The sequence below is a fragment of the Sorghum bicolor genome, chromosome 7 (assembly GCF_000003195.3).
Source record: "Sorghum bicolor cultivar BTx623 chromosome 7, Sorghum_bicolor_NCBIv3, whole genome shotgun sequence".
NCBI classification, from domain to species: domain Eukaryota; kingdom Viridiplantae; phylum Streptophyta; class Magnoliopsida; order Poales; family Poaceae; genus Sorghum; species Sorghum bicolor.
In genome coordinates, this window is record NC_012876.2 from 3,886,831 (window position 1) to 3,906,619 (window position 19,789).

General features: G+C 41.6%; 1 long non-coding RNA gene across 1 annotated transcript; it reads left to right on the forward strand.

Moving 5' to 3' along the window:
* On the forward strand, positions 5,548 to 6,158 carry LOC110436905. The gene is made up of 2 exons (XR_002454812.1): positions 5,548 to 5,689; positions 5,791 to 6,158. It is a non-coding gene; the product is annotated as an uncharacterized LOC110436905 (long non-coding RNA).

Consider the following 19,789-nt stretch of genomic DNA (forward strand, 5'->3'; position numbering starts at 1 on the left):
GGTCCACGGTTGTCATCCCATACTCCTTGTCGACTGTTACCCCACCTCCGGTCATCTTCACCCATTGGCACCGGAACAAAGGAACTTTAAAATTAGCTGCATAGACTAGTTCCCATATGTCTTCTATGCGTCCATAATATGTTTGCCTGTTCCCATTTGGATCCGTGGCATCCACGCGTACACCACTATTTTGGTTGGTGCTCCTTTTATCTTGGCCAACTGTGTAAAATGTGTTACCATTTATCTCGTACCCTTTGTATGTGAGGACATGCCATGATGGTTGCCTGGCCAACAAATAAAGCTGCTCATCAATGTTTTCATCACCTTGACATTTTTTGCGCAACCAATCGCCAAAAGTTTCCATGTGCTGACGCATTATCCAAGCTTCATTCTTCCCGGGCCACTGGGACCGTAGGTAATCTTTGTGTACCTCAACATATGGTTCCACCAATGAGGAGTTCTGGAGAACTGTGTAGTGTGCTTTATTGAAGTAATCGTTTCCCGTACCAATATATGTTTTCTTCCCAAGTGTTCCCTTTCCGCTGAGTCTGCCCTCGTGTCGAGATTCAGGAATGCCAATTGGGTCAAGGTCTGGAATAAAGTCAACACAGAACTCTATGACCTCCTCTGTTCCGTAGCCCTTGGCAATGCTTCCTTCTGGCCGGGAACGACTATGGACATATTTCTTTAGGACACCCATGAATCTCTCGAAGGGGAACATGTTGTGTAGGAACACAGGACCGAGAATACGAATCTCTTTGACCAGATGAACTAGGAGGTGTGTCATGATATCGAAGAAGGATGGAGGGAACACCAACTCAAAGCTGACGAGACATTGAACGACATCATTCTGCAGAGTAGCTAGTTGCTCTGGATTGATTGCCTTCTGAGAAATTGCATTGAGGAATGCACATAGCTTTACGGTGGCTAGACGTACGTGTGGAGGTAGAATTCCTCTTAAAACGACCGGCAGCAATTGCGTCATTAGAACGTGACAGTCATGGGACTTCAAGTTCAGGAATTTCTTTTCTGGCACATTAATTATTCCCTTGATATTGGAGGAGAATCCAGATGGGACCTTGATGCTGCTAAGACATTCAAACATGCTTTCCTTCTCTTCTTTGCTCAGAGTGTAGCTAGCAGGGCTTAAGTAATGACGTCCATCATCTGTCTTTTCTGGATGCAGGTTGTCTCGTTCTTTCATGCGCTGCAAGTCTTGTCGTGCTTCAAGTGAATCCTTAGACTTCCCGTAGACACCCATGAATCCGAGCAAGTTCACACAAAGATTCTTTGTCAGGTGCATCACGTCGATCGCGTTGCGGACCTCTAGGACATTCCAGTAAGGTAGCTCCCAAAATATGCATTTCTTCTTCCACATGGGTACGTGTCCCTTAGCATCCTTGGGAATAGGTTCGCTGCCTCGTCCCTTTCCAAATACCACTTTTATATCCTTGACCATTTCGAGTACATCATCCCCGGTTCGATTGAGAGGTTTGGTCCGGTGGTCTGCCTTGCCTTTAAAATGCTTGCCTTTCTTTCGTACTGGGTGGTTCACAGGAAGAAACCGACGGTGGCCAAGGTACACGACCTTTCGACATTTTTTCAAAAATACACAGTCAAGGTCTTCATAACAATGTGTGCATGCATTATATCCCTTGTTTGACTGGCCTGAAAGATTACTCAGAGCTGGCCAATCATTGATTGTTACAAACAGCAATGCTCGTAGGTCAAAGTGCTCTTGTTTGTACTCATCCCACACGCGAACTCCTGGTTTGCTCCATAAAAGTTGAAGTTCCTCAACTAATGGCCTAAGGTAGACATCTATGTCATTGCCAGGTTGCTTCGGTCCTTGGATAAGCACCGGCATCATAATAAACTTCCGCTTCATGCATAGCCATGGAGGAAGGTTGTAGATACATAGAGTAACTGGCCAAGTGCTGTGACTACTGCTCTGCTCACCGAAAGGATTCATACCATCTGTACTTAAGGCGAACCGCAAGTTTCTAGCATCATTTGCAAAATCTGAGAATTCTCTGTCTATCGCTCTCCACTGGGATCCATCGGCAGGGTGTCTCAGCATATTGTCTATCTTACGGTCTTCTTTATGCCACCGCAACAACTTTGCATTGTCCTTATTTCTGAACAGACGTTTTAATCGTGGTATTATAGGAGCATACCACATAACCTTGGCTGGAATTTTCTTCCTATGACGTTCTTCACCCTCAACATCGCCAGGATCATCTCGTCTAATCTTATACCGTGATGCCTTACATACTGGACATGCATCCAAATTCTCGTATTCCTCCCCACGGTAGAGGATGCAGTCATTAGGACATGCGTGTATCTTCTGGATTTCTAATCCCAAAGGGCAGACAACCTGTTTTGCTTCATACGTAGTGGTGGGCAATTCGTTGCCTTTCGGAAGCATCTTTTTTATGATCTTCAATAACTGCCCAAATGCCTTGTCAGATGTACCATTCTTTGCCTTCCATTGCAGCAATTCTAGTGTGGTACCCAGCTTTTTTTGCCCCTCTTCAGCGGTGGGATATAGCGATTTCCTGTGGTCCTCTAGCATGCGCTCGAACTTGGCTTTCTCTTTATCACTTTCACATTCTCTTTGTGCATCACGGATGGCATCACCAAAAGCATCATCGCCCCGATCATCTTCTGCCGCCACCTCTTCTTCATTATCTCCCCCCATTGCAACATCATTGAAGCCACCGTACTGAGCAATAATATTGGCATGGTCCAATTCTTCTTCTTCTTCACCTTCATCCATTATAATCCCGCTTTCTCCATGTTTGGTCCAACAAATATAGTTTGGTACGAAACCAGACTTTAATAAGTGTGAATGAAGAGTTCTTGAGTTAGAATATTCCGTCAAATTCTTGCACACGGCACATGGACAGCACATGAAACCGTCCCTCTTATTTGACTCGGCCACACTTAAGAAATAGTGCACGCCATTAATGAACTCTTCGGAGCGCCGATCGGCATTATACATCCAATTACGTGTTACCATCTGCATTAAAGATAACATATATATTATGAAAACCATGCACACATATAGTTTCTCATCTTATTGCACAACATGTCTAAGATACATAGTTGATTAATTTAGAAAAGCTTGGCTACAACAAATACAATCGCAACTAGCATTAAAAAAAATAAAACTAAAATGCACTTAAGCAACATAATTAGTTCGCGTCCGATCCCAACTATAATAGATAGATCATTCGCTTGATCAACTTCATTGAACTTCTTTCGTCGGCTCACTGCCTCACCACCTTCAGCCTCAACCACCTGTGCAAAAGATTTCTTAATGTGTTCAATGTATTCTTCCTCCCAGTACCAACCTGTACATCCGCCGGTACCGTCCCACTGAAATTAAAAGAGAGAATCAAAAGTTTAATTAATATCATTTAAAAAAATATGCACATATATAAGCAAATGTCTGGAAATAACTCACATTACGATCTGGACACTTGTAGAATATACGACCCTTGTTTACTCCCTCTTTCGACACTTTGTACTCCATCAAAATCTTCTGCCCACACTTGCCACAAGTAATGAGAGGGAGTTCCGGACGGTATCGCTTTTGAACCCGTTGAGAGACGGAAGACCCGGTCACGGTTGCCATCTACTATCCATACTCAATTTTAAAACAATTATAAATTCCACATTTACTAGTAAACATGTATGATACAATGGACATTATATGTAGTAATAAAAATAAATCAAGTGATATTAACAAACCAATTAATTTGAACTATCCTACTTTCTATGATCATAAAAATATACTATAATTCATTCTTGCAAAATATATTAAAACTAGGTCAACCATGAAATATGATATATATATATGGATACTAATTCATGTGAATGATTCAAAATAACAAAGTGGATTTGAGCTAAAAAATGATGGGAACATCACAAGCCAAAAACAACATGAAAAAGATAAGAAAGGCTGAAGTTAGTCACCTCTAAGCGCGAAGAGACGATGACGGAGTCGAAGAAGATCAACGATGGGCGTTGGAGATGAAGAACAAATGAAGAACAAGCAAGAAGAAGCTCCAAGAACAACAATGGTGCTCTCGGTTTCAAATGGGCAGAGGGGAGGAGGGAGCCGGCCTATAAACCGGACCTTTAGCACCGGTTCAGAGCAACAACCGGTGCTAAAGGGTTACCTTTTAGCACCGGTTTGTAACACAAACCGGTGCTAAAGGGTTTGCCTCGGCCCGGGGCTCGTTGGGCAGGACCCTTTAGCACCGGTTCGTGTTACGAACCGGTGTTAAAGGGGTCTTTAACCCCGGGCCGCAAAATGGCCGAGGTTTTTGGCCATTTTAGGCATCAACCAATGCCTCATTCTGTAGTAGTGAACGTAACCTTCCACTAGATGATTTCAAATAAAAATTTTGTCAATTACAAAGTTGCATAACGTTTCAAGATCTACAACTTTTATTTTGGTCAGTTGTCCTTCCGAGGTTATTTGCCAAATTCAAATTTTAAATGTTAAAACTACTAATATAATTTTCCATGGGTAGATGATTTCAACAAAAAACAATGTTGGTCATTTTTAATCATTTTTGAGATCTATAACTTTTTGAGATCTATAATGTTTATTTTGGTCATTTTTAATATGAGGTAGTTTGAAAAAAAAATCAATTGTTAATATATAATTCTTCTTTTCGGTGCCCATTTGTAGGGTGGTTGCATTTCTAGAGGTGGTTTTAGCTTAAACAGTCCTACAAAGAAAAAGAGGCCTTGCTACAAATGTATTTTGTAGTAGAAGGAGGGCAATTAAAATCTAAGTTGGCCTTTATTACCTTGGTCAAACTGCAGTGTACATGAGACAACCAGCTGAGCAACACTCCTTGCCATATTTATTTGCTGCCCCAAATCTAAAAAGAAAATCAATATATTTGTGCTTGTATGTGAGGGGATATATTTTTTACAGCAAGGGGCATTTTTGAGTAACGACACTTATAAACCATCAGAACTTAAAAAAGACTATATTTTGAGGCAAAATTATCTAAATAAAAGATATAAGTTGGTACGACCTCCGTTCCAAATTAAAAGATATTTTTGTTTTTCTATAGATACATTCTTTTTGCTATGTAGCTAGACGTTAAGTATATCTATAAGCGTGTAATAAAAACTATGTATTAGAAAAGCTAAAATGTCTTGTAGTTTGGCATGAGGGAGTATATTCTTGGTTGGAGTATATATATTTTTGAATCCTGGCAGAGTTACATTGAATTGATAGTTAATAGTTTATTTTTCTTTAAATAACTTTGGAATTCTCGAGACTTTGTGATAGACAGCCAGATAGATGACTGATAGATAGATAAATAGATAGATATGTAGATAGATAGAATAGGTAGGTAGGTAGACACACAGACAAACAGATAGATAGATAGATAGATAGATAAATAAAATTGATAGATTTAGATAGATAGATAGATTAGATAGATAGGTATATATCTTTTTTTTTTACTAAGGAGTGTATATATATTGTCCATATGATGGTTGATACGAGACACACTACACTCAAACAATCATATTATTGGCATTGGCTCTAACCTATCACTGATGGCGAAGTGCCAGGAGCTCGTGAGCATCCAAGGACTCTTGCTGCTTTCCATGGTTCTTCTGGCATCCTCAACTGTTTGTGCATGCATAATAAATGGTAATTAATGAATTATACCCATTGGCTTTTGACGCAAATACATATACATATATGGTGTTGATTCTGACAAAATTGCATGTAACTCAATTGACCTTTTTTAGGGCAAACCAAAGAGGACATCAACACCAGGAGTGTGATGATGACCACGACGAGTTCAGCAAGCTACAAAATTGGTAGTGGTGAACATCCATTGACAGGTGTATGCGTTCAGAGAGAAGATGGAGGGTGGTGGTGCGGAAACGTCCGCTTTAGGACATATCTGGACTGCTCATCGTATTGCAGGAAGCACTTTGATGGAAAGGACAACTAATAAGTGGTCTGTTATCTAATGATGCATGTACCATGCATGTGGTTACAATTTAGATGAAAATCAGTTTCTGGATATATGTAATGTATTCAAGAGTTCTTGTAACATGATCATATGTATATCCAGCTATAATCTAATATAATTTTTCTTTCATCTAAAAAACATTTGGATGTACATGCTTGCAGAAAAAAATTTCATGCCATTTGGACATAGACGATACATACCTGCTTCACAAACCTATAGAAACCGTCTCCACGGCTTGGTGCCCAGGGGTCATTTGCCTCGGAAAAACGATCACCTAGATGTTGCCTGTTAACTCAATATATTTGCTTTCTCAGGCTATATCACCAATATCTTTGTTCAGTTTGAATTATAAGCCTGGCATCTGGCAGTGTTGCCTGTGATGTGAGCCAGGCGACTATTTTTGTGTGCCTGGAACTGGACTTGGCAAGAAACCAGGACTACAAGCAAGGCCTTGTTTACTTTCACCAAAAAACCCAAATTTTTCTAAGATTCTCCGTCACATCGAATTTTTAGACGCATGTATGACGCATGTATGGAGTATTAAATATAGATAAAAATCTCTACTATAATTGAAATCTTCTCCAGGCAAATCCCACCTACAAGATCAACGACTCACAGCACATATCCTATAGATTAGACGGCCCAGATTAGAAGTATGATCACGATCTTACACACCCTCAGCCTCGCGTCATCTCTATTCTCCGTGAAAACTCCGTATCGCAGAAAACCTCCACCACGCGTGCGGCTCCGTCGCCCGCCGCGAGCGTGGCCGCCGCTGCCCGCCCCGGTGTTGCGCCGCCCGCCGGAGCTGCGCCAGTCCGCTCACCCGCCCGTCCTCGCCGCGCGCTGCCCAACCATCGCCCGCCACCCGCCGCCGCCGATCACAGAAAAAAGGAAATAAACCGCCCGACGCCGTCGAGGGGTAAGTTGACGGCACCAAGGGTCCGGCTGTGGCACCCAACGTCGTGCCTCCGCAGCGCCGTGAGGTGCTCTCCCGCCTCTGTGAGCATCATGGTCGGTGACGCACCATCAGGGCACGAGCACCCGTTGATCGATCTTGCCGTCGCTGCTGCCGCAACTTATAGGGCATGCCGCGATCCTGAACCGGCTCGGCCACGTCCCTCGGTGCATCCGCACTGTGCCGGTCCCAGCGTGACGATGTCGCTCCTCGCCGACGACGACCCCTCCGACGACGACGCGCCGAGCCACCCCACCACTTTCCTCAACGAGGCTGAGCACCCACCCTGCTGCTAGCGTGCTACACTGCTGCTGCTCGCGCGATCTGATCTGAGTTGTTCAAATCCGTTCATCCGTGTAGCGATACCGATCAGTGTACATCTCATTTCCAGATAAACAATTTCCTATGCAATGCTTTATTTTTTTCTTTCGGATGAACAACAGGGAAACTATCCCTAGGTGTCCAATTTTATGCGTAGTGGTTGCAAATTAAAATAACCACAATGCTTAAAAATATCTAGGTAATTACAACCTATGTCTCCAGTACACTAGCTTCCTAATAAATATTGATTATGGCACATGACTATTTTACTTATTGAGAAGAAAATTTTTAACCTGAAGTGTACAGCTAGATGTGAATTTTGCGAAGAAAATTGTGCTTACTAGAATGTAGTCTTTTCATGTTGCTTATACTCGAAATGGTCATCGATCCATTGTTTTTTAGTTGAAACATGGCTTATTTTTTTTCTTGATTGGGCAATTGTTCTCTGTTAGTTGACTGTACCTTTTGTGTTCAATACTTGTTATCAGACCAGCCTTTTATGGGATTCACATTATTTTAATAATGCATTGTTGGTTTTTGAAGTTAAGAAGAAACATTTTTTATGGATATAGTTTCAATTGCATGGATATGATCATACATGAAAACAAGAGGAGACTCAAGGGTAGTGGCGTGGTGCTCCTCTCTGTGTGTTGCCACACTGCTGTTGCTCCTCTCTTCTTGCCGACACAACCAAGGTGAGTTGGAATGTATTTCCAGGTTTTCATAAAACGAGTTTCAGGTAGCCAAAGAAGGAACTGAAATACAGTTACCAATTAACATGTAGTATTTAAATATCAATGCATCAGCTATCCTGTTGAGAGAAGTAGGCTTCACTTCTTTTTATGAAATGAGTTTCAGGTAGCAAAAGAAAAAACTGCTCTATTGCAGTCCCATGTATCTGATTGCTGCTAGCCCCGATTGAGAAGTAGGCTTCACTTGTTTTTTTCATGAGAAATAGAGGTCTTTAGTAGTAACACTTGTCCGGTGCATCATATTATCATCGATATATAATACTAAATCTGGTACTTAAGAAATAATTGCTTTACCACTTTATTGTTTGGTAGCAAACTGAATAGCTGGTGTAACAAAATGTTTGCTCTAATGAAATGTGTAAGCAAACCATTGAGATGCAGTGTTGCTTGTATTTATGTGGGACTGCAATAAGGAACTTGCACTAAGAAATTGCTCGCAGACAGGTTGCTGCTTCGAGAGAGGATGGTGGTGCTTGTTTCTTGATTAATTGTTCGAGTAGCTAGCTAGGTGTGTTGGATTTTACATGAATTTGTATTTGCTGGAATGGAGCTGATTACAGATGGGTTATATATGCACTAGTCTGCTCAACACACAGTCTATAGGTAAGCCATTCGATGAAATGCTCTTAAACTCATCCTAATAGGTTCTGTGTTGGTTGTACCATAGCCTACATCAGTGAAGGACTAGGGGTTTCCCCTCCTTCCAGTTTTTAGCAAGTTGTGTTCACTGAATTTTACTGTTACATTTCTGACAGTTTGTACTAAACCTTTGATTGGAGGCCTTTAAGGGCCTCAAATTAATTTTTGTTGTCTAGAGAGTTGACATTGATATGTAGGGTGCAACCGTCTCCAAGTGATCAAGTTCATCAAGAACTCATGTTACCTGGCATTTCTTGGCCATTTTTCTATAAATGTTTGGTCACTATTAGGTTTACTTTGCTAATATACAATATAATTTGCACTGAAAAGTATATACTATTTCGTGCAGGAAAATGGCCACCACCTCATAATTGTCGAGAAAGACACGTCATGCTGGGTTGCATAAGGCTTGGTTGAGCACGCGTCTGGCACTCATCCAAATACAAGGTAGTGGAACATGCCAAATTGTTATGAAAGTCCAGATGAGCCTCAAATTAAGATTTGCCAAAATTAGTTAGCCACAATGAAAGTGGTGTTTTTTGAACATAAACTTTTAGTTTACTGCATTATTGGTTGTTTGATTTATATTTATATTTAAATGTCACCGTAGTGTTAGCACGGGCAATATACTAGCTAGTAAAAAATAATTGCACAGTTTGGTCGGAATTGACGAGACGAATTTTTTGAGCCTAGTTAGTCCATAATTGGACAATAATTACCACAAACAAACGAAAGTGCTACAGTGTCGCGAAATTTTTCCTTCACGAAACCTAGGCAAAGTAGCTAGGCCACGGGAAGAAGCTAGCCGGCTGGGGCTGTGCACGAGGGAGAGAAGAACATGGCTGGGTCGATGGGCCGGCGATGACTGTGGGTGTGGGCCAGAGAAGGGAGAGGCAGTGGGTTATTGAGAACAGTGCGCACGCCGGCTGGGCTACCACTCGGGCCAAAAGATATAAGAGAGTGGGAGGAAACCAGAAAATAGCTTTTCTTTTTTATTTCAAAGCCAAAACAAATCAAAACTGAGCATGGTTTTGATTTTCAAACCAAACACAAGCATCATAAAATATGTGCAGCCACATGAATACATCAAACAATGTCTAAAACTTATACTTTTTTGATTCTAATGTTATAAACGTTTATATTTTTATATTTTGATGCACACAAAAGAGCATAATTAAATGAAATTAAACCTATTTTCAGGAATTTCAAATTCTAGGTTGTTACACTTAGCGATCTACAAAAGGAGTTGTCAATCATGCATTGTCATATTTTTATGCTCTTTGAATTAATCTAGGCTACTACATGATTATAAAATCTAACAGTGTTGGCGAAATCTTGGCTAAATATGGGAGAGGCACGAGTGGCTTGGACCCACTTGTCATTAGATGGGATGGCATACAAAAGAATCATTAGTCTTTTTAATATTAGATAGAGATACAAAAACCAAGATAGAGATATAAAGGTGAAGGTAAATGTATACATAGAGATGATAATAGAGAGAGATATATGACTAGGATCGGAGGGAGTAGTCATACATGTCTTGAATTATTGTACTCAAAGTGTCTTTTATTGGTCCAAACTCCAAACTAATATATAGGGTCTGTTTGGTAGATCTCCACGCATCTCTAAAAAGCCTCTTTGGCAGAGCTCCACGAATCTCTAAAAAACAACTCTATTCCTAATTTTTTCAGCCAAATGCTCTAGCTCAGTGAACTCTAGATCTACAAAAAAAACATAGATCTAGCTCCCAGATCCACCAAATCCATGCAGCACCTCAAGGGGTGCTCTAACAAATCTAATTTCATGGAATGGATAAAAATTATCCACCATGCCATTAATTAGTGGAACATGAATGGTTCATTTCATTTCTTTCCTTCTTCCTCACGACTCTTTCTGCCGCCGAGTGTTCCTTCCGGTGCTGTCCTACCACGGCCATGGCCGTACCGCCCCAACTGGCACACAAGCCATGTCAGGTAGTGGCATGCCTTCCCCGGCTATGGCAAGCTCCTCCCCAAGCCATGGCCGTGCCGCGTCGAGCTCCTCCCCAGCCACGACAGCCCCTCCCAAGGCCACGACGAGCCTTCCCGGGCCATGGCGAGCCTTCCCCGTCCACGGGAGCTCCTCCCCAGAGGTAGCTCTAGTGAGGGAGAGTTCACCTAACCCCGCTGTCGTCCGACCTCACTGGTTCATGACCAGGCCGCATAACCCAGCCTCGTCCTCGGCACTGGCCACCCGGCCCTATCCCGCCCATCCGTCCCAATGCAAGCATCGTCCACCTGGCCCCACCCCGCTTGCCCCATCCTAGGCATCGGCCGTGGGCCACTTGCGCTGCATGTATCTACCTAGGATGCCCAGCTTGTGCCACGCAGGAGGAAACAATAGAAGGAAGAAGAATGATTGTTTTTCAGTTTAGCCCTTGCTTATGTTTCAATAATCATGTATGAGTCTATGTTAGAGTTGAAGCTTTACCAAACATTTTTATGAGAAGTCAGCTCCAGAGTTGCTCCATGGTGGAGCATCGACTCCAGAGCTATTTTTCAAAGCTAGAGCTTTACCATACAAGCCCATACTCCCCCGTAGTACGTCCTAGAGCTAGAATATAGTTAGTGTTAGACTTTTTTTTGTCATAGATTAAGGTTGCTCTGTTCTATAATATAGTTAGCTTTAGATTTTTTAGATAGATTAATGAGCACTATGCGAGAGAGCCTTTTTAGGTCGGCTCCTTACCGTTTGTAAGAGTAACTCCAATAGCTTGGCTATTCTTTTTGTGGAGGTTATTTTAGAATATGTATAACAAAAATTAGACTCCAACATATATGCTATCTAATTTTGTAAAGTAGAAAATTGGCTTTTCCTTGATTTTCGGTGGCTATATATAACCAACCACAGGTGCTGGCTATATGACTTTGTAAAATAATAAGACTACTGTAGATCTCTTCTTTTTAAGAAGTTTTTATTTTATAAAATGACTAAACAATGAAATTTGACAACTAATTTTATCCAACCCATTGGAGTTGCTCTATGGGCAGTTGGGCTAGCTCCTCCTACTCATTCGTCGTTAGGAGTCGCCCCCAAAAAATGATTTTTTAGAGGGGTTAGGTATTTATAGGGGCGGCTAAAAAATATGCCGTCCCAATAAACCATTTTCAGAAGTTATAGATTTGGACCAAAAAATTGCAAAAAAAAGAATCTTAACCTGAACAAACCCCACTAGCCAGTCAGACATGCATCACACCAGGCCTCCCGTCGCGTGATTTTCTAGTCAAAGGCCCTGTTTGGCACGGCTCCACTTCACCAGTGAAGCTGTTTTTTAGGCTTCAGCTCCATGAACACCTCTATCAGAGGAGCTGGAGCCATTTTGGTAAATCATTTGGCAAAATAGCTCCTTCCTTAGAATGTGCTCTCACAGATTGCCACGTAGGATGAGGTGATGCCGGGAGAAGCCACTATTTTTTGCTCCTTCGCAACCTAAAGCTCTGTGAGAGTACGTTTTTAGGGGCTTCATTGGTGAAGCCATTTTATTTTACCCTGTTTGGCAGAAAATGGCTCCTGAAGCCGCTGAAGAAGCCCTGCCAAAGGATGCCAAAGCACGCATTGCACAAGCATCAGGGGACTCGAACCCCACAACCTCGCCCCTCAGGCATTCCTTTCCTAACCACACCACCCATAAATAGAGCACTCCTCTCCTAATTACTCCACCCATAAAAGACTTTTGTCCATTTGGGATATTCATTTGCCTCATTTTATCTTGATCTAATTTTAAACTAAGTATTTAGAACCCTAAATAAATTCAAACAAAAAAGTTATCAACTTTTGAGATGTACAACTTTTATTTCGATTGTTTCTTCTTTTGAGATCATTTGAGAATTTTGAATTTCAAATGTAAGAACTTCAAACATAATTTTTTATGGATAGATGATTTCAAATAAAAAAGTTATCAACTACAACAATGCATAATATTTTGAGAACTACAACTTCCATTTTAGTCATTTGTCCATCCAAGGTTGTTTGCAAAATTTGAATTTCAAATGTGAGAACTTTAAATGCAATTTTCCATGAATAGGTGATTTCAAATAAAAATATTGTCAATTACAAAGTTGCATATTTGAGATCTACAACTTCTGTTTTGGTCATTTATCCATCTGAGGCCGTTTGCCAAATTCAAATTTCAAATGTGAAAAGTACAAATGTATTTTCCATGTATAGATGATTTCAAATAAAAAAGTTATCAATTAGAAAGTCGTATAACTTTTTGAGATCCATAACTTTTGTTTTGGTCATTTCTTCATATAAGATAGTTTAAAAAAATTCAATTTTTAATACATAATTCTACTGTTTGGTGCCCATCTACATGAGACCATCAGATGAACAACACTCCTTGCCATATTATTTGTTTGCGGCGCCAATCTAAAAAGAAAAGCAATATATTTGTTTGGCGGTTATATATTTTTGTTTGTATAGGGGATATTTTTTTACAGCAAGAGGCATTTTTTAGAGACGACCCATATATACCATCAGAACTTAAAAAGACTATATTTAGGCAAAATTTTCTAAATAAAAGATATAAATTGCTACTGCCTCCATTCCAAATTATAAGTCATTTTTGCTTTTGTAGATACATTGTTTTTGCTATATACCTAGACATTATGTTTATATCTAAGCACATAGCAAATAAAAACTATAAATTTAGAAAAGCTAAAATGTCTTATAATTTGGAACGAGGGAGTATATTCTTGGCTGGAGTATTTTTTTTAATCCTAGCACATGGTGTTACATTGAATTGATGGTTTTAATAATTTATTTTTTCTTTAAATAATGTTGGCATTCTCGAGACTTTGTGATAGATAGCCAGATAGATAGGTAGGTAGATAGATAGACAAATATAGATAGTTAGATAGGTAGATAGAATAGATAAGATAAATAGATAGATAGATAGATAGATAGATAGATAGATACTCACTACGTCTATGAAAGAATCAATTCTTAGAGTTATCATAAATTAAACTTTTAACTTTAATTAAATTTCTAGAAAAAGATTCTAAAATTAGTATCATTAAATTTATCATAAAATATTTTATAAGATGTGTATTTTATGTTATAAATATTATTATTCTTTTCTATAAAGTTAGTCAAAGTTAAAAAAGTTTGTCTGACATTGATTATAGGAATTGTTTTTTTCATGAACGGAGGGAGTAGATAGATAGATAGATAGATAGATAGATAGATATACATATTTATTTTTTTACTGTGGAGTATATATATATTGTCCATACGATTCATTGGTTGATACGAGACACACGGCACTCAAACAATCATATTGTTGGCATTAGCTCTAAAACCTATCACCCATGGCGAAGTGTCAGAAGCACGTGAGCATCCAAGCACTTTGGCTTCTTTCCATGGTTCTTCTGGCATCCTCAGTTGTTTATGCACGCACAATAAATGGTTACTAATGAATTGTACCCATTCCTTTTTTTGACACAAATACATCTACGTACAGTGATGATTCTGACAAAATTATATGTAACTCTCGATTTTTTAGGGCAAACCAAAGAGGACATCAACACCAGGAGTGTGACGATGATGACAAGGTCAGCAAGCTCCATAATTGGTAGTGGCGAACATCCATTGAGAGGTACATGCGTTGAGACACATAATGGATGGTGGTTGTGCGGAAAAATGCAGTTCAGGAAATATCAGGACTGCGCAGCGTATTGCAGCAAGCACTTTGTTGGGAATTCGGACTAATAAGTGCTCTGTTATCTAATGGTATTATTCTTGAAGCCCTGGTGAACGATGTAACACTATCCTCAAATCAATAAAGTGTGCCAGATCCAGATGGTTTCTCTAAAAAAAAACTATGGAATTTTGCTCCGATGGTCCTATACATGAAAACTGCACAAATCTTAAAGCATCCAATATATTAGTTTAATTAATTTCGAGCTAGGTATTATCTAGCTAAATCCTACCCTGACCCAGACCAAGCCCACCAATTGCTTTGGATCTCATCCTCTGATCCGACCACACATGGATCAGTAAATTTTTCATTTTGATTGACTCATGCGTATGTGCCTTCTCAGCCGCCTTCTTGGGTTGCTCCCTAGTGCGGTGCAGATGATTTTGCTCGAGAAATGGCAGCCGTTCATGCTCAGAGCATATATATATGAGATGACAGTATATGGCCAGCAATGCCAACGTCGAGTGCAGCACGTTAATTAATGGTCCGTTCGCTTGAGCTTATATACCAAATCTATCAGTCATTTAACACTATTTTTCTCTCACAATAAATCAGTGAATAGTAACAATCTCATAGATATTTTTGCGAGCACCCATCTGGTTGGGTGCTCCCAAAAACCTCGTGCCGTCCATGCCAGTGATTATATATGCCTAGACTTTTTGGAGAAGAAGCTTGGGAAACAAAGCAGAAACGGATGGCAACCGAGCAAGGCCATGGTCATTAAGGATGGCGTCTAAGACGATACCTATCTATGAACAAGAAGAACCGATTGATGAAGCAGCACACCAAAAACATGCATGCTTCTGCATATATAGGAACGGATCAGAATATCTAGTAGCGAAGAGGCTTGAACTCGATGGCCTCGATGAGATGAGGCCGCGCTTCGGGTACCACCCCAGCACCTCGAAGCTCACCACCACCTTCTCTCCCTCTTCCCGTTCGTCGCCGCACACATCACCATTCACCCACCCCCATCTCCATCTACCACCACCCGTCCCCACGCAGCCTCGGCTGCCTCGGCGGTGGCTGCACCATGCGGATTCGCATTAAGATGTGTGTTTACACACTTCTCAATGCAAATCCAGTGGTAGAGAGAGTGGGAGCATATGCCCCTTGAGGGCAAAAATAACTTTCCCTGCACCTCCACCTCGGCTCTAGCAGCTGCGGCAACAACAGCTCTGAACTGTTGGAAACCGAGCTTAGGATCGCTCGGCGTCCCCGATCGAATCACCGGCGGCAGCACAGCCCTAGAGTGGTGACCACGCCCAACGAACCAGAAAGAAAGAACGCAACAAACACGTGAGGTTTCCTGCCCAACTTGGCGCAACTTTTCTGGGATTATTGTTCGGTTTACATAAGCTTTAAGTGTTCCACCCCGCCTCCACGATAGTCCTTATTTTCCGGAACACCATGGGACATGCACTGGGCAATGTCGCGACAGGGCCACACACTAGAGATCTCATGAAACACAGGATTTTTGGCCAACTCAATAGCCGACTGGTTATCAACTATAAGTCTGAATTTCTGAACTTCACCTCCAACAAGCTCTACTATCAGCCGACTTAGCCACACCCTCTGATCGACATGCTCCCAAAGCTGCAGCAATATACTCAACTTCACAAGATGATAATGCAACCACCCGTTGTTTCTGTGAAGCCCATGTCACCAGATTAGAACCAAGATAGAAGATTATCCCAGAAGTGCTCTTTCTGTGAACCAAGTCATCTGAGCAATCACTGTCAGTATACCCCCAACCCCAACAGGTTGAGACCTATTCCTTCTCTCTAAAACTTGCAACCATAGTCTAAGTGTGCCAGCAATGTACCTGCAATTCTTTTGACTACAGCCCAATGTTCCTTGGCTGGTGCTTCCATGAATCTGCTAGCAATACCAACTGCATAAGCTTGTCAGGTCCTGTAATCATCAAGTACCTCAAACTCTCAATGATACTTCTGTATCTGGTAGCATCAAGTTCAGTACCAGGTTTTGCAGTAGCAAGCTTCACTCTCTGCTCCATTGGAGTATCCACAGGATTACACCTTGTCATGTATTATACACTTCTAAATGCTAACATGACATTGATTGCTTCCTGTGTAACATGGATGAAATATTCGAAGCTCGTTAGCTCGCTTGGCTAGTGGTTGGCTCGGCTCATGGTCGGCTCATCACGTTATCATAACAAGCCGAGCCGAGCCAAGATTTTAGTTTATTAGTTATAATGAGTCAAATCGAGTCAGCTCGCGAGCCAAACCAGCTACAATTTTAGAAAAAAATTATCATAACTTATATAAGTTTTGTATTATTTCATATTTTACATTTACAAATAGTTGATATGTTAGTTCATATGAATATTTTATTTGATTTAAAACTATTGAATATATTATTTTTTATATTATTAATATTTTTAAGCTTTATTAGATAAATACAAATATTATATTTTCTGTACTTTTTATACCTGGCTCTCGAGCTTAACGAGTCAGCTCGAGCTCGTAACGAGCCGAGAGTTGAGCCAGCTTTCTAGTTTGTTGAGATAACGAGCTAAGCCAAGCTAGCTTGTTATCTTAACAAGAGCTAGATTGAATTGAGCCATAAAAAGGATATTCAAATCAGAGGAATAAAAATTGCAAAAAGGATAAGGCAAACACCTGAGATTACCAGGGCTCAGGCGCGGGTTCCGTCTCGCCCGACTCCTTGGCCTCAGGCGCAAGCTCCGGCTCGCCCGACCCCTTGGCCTCGGACGCAAGTTCCGCCTCGCCTGACCCCTCTTGGGCTCGGGCGCAAACACCGCCTCGCCCGAGCCCCTATATCGGAGCCAGGCTTCCAACGCATATGAACGTACCCTCGATGTGACGCTCGCCATATCCCCCATGCTGCGACAGGGCGTGATGGCAACTATTGCATCCACTCCAGTCACTGTGTAACCTTACCTCTTCCACTGTGAAGTATTGCCTCACAGTAAAAGAGGTATGGAAGAAATTAACCCTTGTCACTGTGGCTGTCTTTTCCTCCTGTTACAGGACACGCTGCAGTATCACCGACCCGACCCCCACGACCTCAACAGAGCTAAGCAACTCTCCACAGGAGCGACCATGCTGCCAGCCATCCCCTGAGGACGAGATGGGCAAGCCTCCATAGGGTCGGAACTATTGCTTCACCATTTACCAGAGATAGATCGCCAGTCAGCATATGTAAAAACCCTGGGCACGCATCCAAAACCAAGACACAACATTAGAACACAAGGCAAGACCACACACTCCAGAGTAGCAAGCACTGCTGTGTCCACCACACAAAGTCGAGACTTAGGACTTAGCCCTCTCTCGCAATCACAGGCTCCGACTCTCACACTGGACGTAGGGCATACTTAGCCCGAACCAGTATAATTTCCTGTGTTCCACTTGCATCACTATCCGGGTTTAGGAGGACACGCAGACTTATTACTCGTTAGTGTCTGGACGACGAGTCTAGACACCGATTCCAGCGTTACCTGTGTGGGATGCAGAGCTGCAGTAAAATGGCTGCCTCCGGGCGGCGATGGTGTGCGTCAGCCAGGTAGCGATTGAAGACAGACAAGATTGACGAAGTCCTCTCGATATCGATGGCATGATTGATGAGTTTGCAAGTACAATGTCACCTGTACGTCGGACCGGAGGAGCAGACGGCTGATTGCAAATAAATTGGACTAAGCAACCATAGAGATACTCCATTAGGCAACCATAGATAGATAGATAGATACTAATTCAACGCAAAGGCTAACACCGACTAAACGTAAAGGTTTTTACTCGAGTTCGATCTTGAGGGCCGTTAACCGTCGAGTTCCAGCATATACCAAAGTCCGAACAACTGTCCGAGTAGCATGTAATAGGCTATCAATGGTAAAACATCCATAACTGGCAACTCAGGATTCTCCATATACCAAGATTCAAGAGCTAATTGACGAATATGAAGAAGCTATTAGTCACCCAACGAAGAACAAGAATGCCTTCGAAAAATCCTAATCAATGACCTTACGAATGCAAGGTGGACAAATCCACTCGAAACAACCGGTCAGGACAGGTTCGTAGAAACAAGACAACCAGAATCAACGAAAATATGCTTCTGAGAGATTGGGACCGGCTGGAAGCAGCAAAAAAGGAAGACAAGATGGCAGAACCAAAAAAAGGAACAGTCTTGAATTTGCCATATGGTAAAAGGAAACACACGGTAATCACACAACCAGAGATTATCGTATCTTCGTTGATAAATATACAAGGAAAAATAACAAGGGAGAAAAAGAAGAAGATGACCAGAAAAAGAAAAAGAGGATCAAGGACCCGAATAAAAGCAAACAGGCTGACTAAATCTATGCTCATCCTATCCCAGGTTATTCAATCCGGATGAGAATAAACAGGCGAACTGAGCCTACACTCGCCCCATCCCAAGTGTTTTCACACTCGGATGAAAGTAAACATACACTCATCCTATCCCATGATGACTGTTCCCATCGTGGATGAGAGCAAAACAAGCTATGAAAGCTTACACGCCCTATCCTGAGTTTTAGCAAATTTGGATGAGAGAACCCGACTGATCTAGCGCCGATGCTTGCCAAGACTCATGAAGTCACAAACCCTATCCCGAGGTTATTCAACCAGGATAAGAGTATATAGGCAAACTAAGCATACACTCACCCTATCCTAGGTGTCTTCACACTTGGATGCATGAAAGTAAACATACACTCGCCCGATCTCATGACTGTTCCCGGTGTGGATGAGAGCAAAGCAAGCTAACAAAGATGATGCTCACCCTATACCGAGTTTTAGCAAATTCGCATAAGAGAACCCGACTGATCTAGTGCCGATGCTCACCAAGACTCATGAAGTCGTAGACCCTATCCTGGGTTATTCAACCCGGATGAGACTAATAAGGCTAACTAAGCCTACTCTCGTCCTATCCCAGGTTATTCAACCCGGATGAGAGTAAATAGGCAAACTAAGCCTACACTCACTTTATCTCATGTTATTCAAACTGGATGAGAGCAAAAGGCTTCAAAGGCCAATGCCCACCATATCACGTGACTGTCCCTAGCAAGGATGAGAGCAAAACATGCTACAAAAGTTGACGCTCGCCTTATCCCTGTTTTAGCAAATTTGGATGAAAGAACCCGACCGATTTAGTGCCGATGCTCAACAAGACTCATAAAGTCGCACAAAGCAGCGTACGATAAAAGAAGGAACATAGCTCTAAGTACAAGGGTACATCTAGGTGCTACACTCACTGAGATAGAAAAGACATATATTAAAAGCACTAGCTACCTGAGTATACTATAAAGGACCCTCTATCCAAGTTCTTTCTACAAAAGAACCTAGATATAAGCTCGAAGGCTGCA